The following is a 3,584-nucleotide window of genomic DNA, read 5'->3' as shown; positions in this document are numbered from 1 at the left end:
CCTCTTGCTCTGTGTGATTTTTTTTTAAAGGTCAAGAGCTGCATTACAGTATTTCAAAAGCTTCAAATTATGTTTAAAGAACGTATCACTAAACTCACAGAAACCTTATCAGAATTTAGGAACCCACTGGGACTGTTTGGATCTTGAGTTTATCATCACTGGAAGATGGATTGTGAAAGGAATGCCGATGTCCCGTGGTTTCTGATATCCTGCAATTTGCTCAAAGTGAATGTTGCTCAAGTTCTTCTAAATTGTCTTTAAAACATGGAAAGAGTTGAGCCACTTCAATTGCAAAATGTCCTACGGTCCCCACCGGAGGCCGCCCATTCTGGACAAACAAGAACACGGCTCCGGGCACCTTCCATGACAGACACGTTCAATATGCACAGAATGAGCCATGTTCATGGGAAAACTCAAACTGTGTGAAAGAAAAAGAAAAGTAGAAGGCACAGGGTGGTTTTTCTTTTAAATTAAAGAATAAAAAGCTTACTTCAAGGCCACAGAGTAACAGCAGAAAGACTTCCTAGGCAACTGAGGTTTTCAGATTTCAAATTAGGAGCCCTTAGATCACGGCTGCTAAGCTAAAAATCAATTCTATGTTTTCTGAGTTAATACGAAGGATTGCACTGAACCGACATGGAGACTAATAAGGTATGCAGAGGGAGGAAAGCAGCGCACACACAAATTCAGGCCTTAGTTTTGGCCATGATCCAGCACAATGATGTTTCAACCAGATTTGAAAAAAAATCAATAACATCTGTGGTGTAATGGTTAATTAAAGCAGCTCTTCAGCAGAGCTCAGGAGGAGAGGCTCGGCCTGAAATTCAGACAGCTGAAGCTTGATTATCAGGAAAGAATGCTTTTTTAGCTGTAAGTGGATAGGCCAAAAGCTGCAATGTGCCGAAATGGGGAGAAAAATTGCTTTTATTTTAACTTTCTTTAAGTAATCAATACATGCTTTTCACCTGTATTAGGACACTGCTCAGCTCCAAAGCCTGTTACTTCACTTCAGCATAAATTCTAGCTGCTGTCTTTTGAAACTTAGGTTTAAAAAGATACCCCCATTCCCTGTAAAGCAAAAGAAAAGAATATGTAGGTGTGGGTGCCAGTCCTTGAGACCAGTGGAAGCTCAGGCTCTAGCATGGTCCAAAGGGTGTAATCCGTGAGCTATGAGCAAAGCTGACCTGACCTCGGGGTATACAGAGGTCATAGCCAAAGTACTGAGGGGGCACAATAAACCCACTAAAAATTCTCAAGGAAGCGATGAGGAGCACAGCCAAATTTCCCCCTTCTTTCTGTCTTCCTGTTGTTTTGAGTACCATGTTAGGGATGGTTTCTTTATATTTTTAAGGACAAAGGTCAAAGAATCAACAATAATGTCCCCTGGCCATTGATGGCAAAATTCTCTAAAGAAAAAGCAATTGGTAACATCCCATTTGACTATTTCCTTGGCACCTTGCTTTGGCTTCTATCTTGAGTAGAAGTGTCTACAAGGGCTACAAATTTCAATACTCCCTCCAGTCAGCTGTGCTCAGAAAGGCCAGAGTGAGGGTTCCTGAGCTTCAAGGGGGAGCGATGCTAAAGCAGAATCTTCGAGAATGGAGAGTTTCCAGGCAGGCAAGGGAGAGAGCAGGGCAGAGACAGCATTCAGAATTTACATACTACTTCTGTGAACTATAAGGCTGAGTCCAGAAGAATATATATGGAAGAAGTGGCACAAATGTGTGTTTCCAAATGTGTGGTTTTTTGAAATCTTCATAATCTTTATATTTTACATTGGCTATCCTCATTGAAAGAACTATCAGGCCACACTCTCTTACTGGAGGTTGGAAAATTCATGACTGTGATCTGTTCTCTATATTAAATGTATTCAACATCTTCAGCTTCTCCTCAGCAGTCCAGTTTTCATCCCATGACTTTTCTTTTTTACCTTTCTCTGAACCTTTTTCAGAATCCCTTCTTTTCTTCACAATTTCAAAACATGAGCTAGATTTAAAGATGCCAAGGAGCTGGTCTGCCCAGCAGTGCATTGAGTATTAAAGTATGCCTTAGAAGAATGAATAATGATGCCTACCACTTTTCTTTTCTTTTTTAAATTTTTTATTTTATTTCTGTGTAAAACAAAGTCAGAACTGGAGGTCAAACGAGGAAAAGATACACCAAGTTCAAAGCACTATAAGACTCTGAAGTAGAAGTTATGCAATATAATCCACAGCTTTTTCAGGGAAGTGTTTATTCCCAGCAACCATCACATCTCTCCAGTAAGATTTTTTTTTTTTAAATTCTCAAGTTCCAAAAAATTAATCTGTTTTCTAAAATCAGATGTAAAATTATGAACAATAGAAGATACATACAAATTTTTGTCTTGTTAACAAAGCAAACAGTTTTACTAAAACCCAGTAACACATATCAATAGAAACGAAAGGGAGGGTGTTGGTTGTAACCGTAGTTTCCATACTGGTGAGGGTAGTTAGGTTCTTGTCTGTTGACTGTGCTGCTAATTGTCACCCCAGGGTCATCCATGCCATTGATTGGATCGATTGTCACTTGCCCCTCCCACCCAGTCTGCTATTCCTACCTCTAAACTGTCTGCTACCTTGCAACCAATTGTGTCTGTTTCTTTGATTCCCACCACCTCTACTCTTCCATTCCTCGACAATCAGAGGGGATGCAGGAAGGTGTTTCAGGTATTCCTGGTACTCTTTGCCATCTTCTGTGAATCTACCAGCAAACATCTCTTCAAAATTTGGACCAGCTTCAGAAGTATTAGCCATTCTGAAATTCTGCCCAGGTGCTGTGTCTACTCAGCTCAACAGAGCTCTGTAGCTTGTGTTTCTTGTGAAACACGCAAGAAATCCACCTCTGGCCCACAACACTTCAGTCCAACTCCATAGCACCTCACCTCTCCAAGGTAACGGAGCCTCTACTGTCAGAATCTGACAACCCCCTTGCCTACCACTTTTCATTTTAAAAATGTTGGTCTCCGGGTGAAATCCTACTCCTCCACTTACTGTGTTATATTGGACAAGAAGCATAAACTTTCTGGGCTTCAGTTTCCCCATCTGAAAAATGAACATATAACAATAACTATCTCACCTAGTTGTTATGTAGGTTTAATGAATTAATATTTGTAAAGTGTTTAGAATACTGTCTGGCACAGAAGAACTGCTACATCAGTGACTGTTAATTAAACCAGTTGCCATGACTTATTTAGCATGTGGTTCTGTGACCAAGCTTATTTTTGCCATAATTTTGCTTGTTCATCTTATTGTTTTAAATACTACTCACCAGTTATACAATTCAACCTTTCCCTGCTTTTTTATATGGATCAATTCTCCACTATCACTTTAAATTCAATTCTTGTCCTTCAATGTATTAGCAACTCATGCCAAGAGCAAATTATTTACTAATTTTTTAATAATTTACTAATTCTTATCCTTCAATGTATTAGCAACTCATGCCAAGAGCAAATTATTTACTAATTTTTTATTTCATTATCCATATTTAAATAATTTAAAAGTATGTTGCCAGATTTTCTTCCCAGCAAAGAAATGATACTTACATTCCTTTGGATAACATCTATG

The 3,584-nt window shown here is 39.0% G+C and overlaps 1 pseudogene; it reads right to left on the bottom strand.

The window, feature by feature from the left end:
• Positions 1-2,409: 2,409 nt before the first annotated feature.
• On the bottom strand, positions 2,410-2,774 carry LOC107526115 (RNA guanine-N7 methyltransferase-activating subunit-like protein pseudogene; annotated as a pseudogene).
• Between the last annotated feature and the right edge of the window lie 810 nt (positions 2,775-3,584).

This window comes from Miniopterus natalensis, chromosome 1 (assembly GCF_054644295.1).
Source record: "Miniopterus natalensis isolate mMinNat1 chromosome 1, mMinNat1.hap1, whole genome shotgun sequence".
Classification (NCBI taxonomy): domain Eukaryota; kingdom Metazoa; phylum Chordata; class Mammalia; order Chiroptera; family Miniopteridae; genus Miniopterus; species Miniopterus natalensis.
The sequence above is the reverse complement of the archived record's forward strand: the minus strand, read 5'-3'. Positions and strand labels throughout refer to the sequence as shown.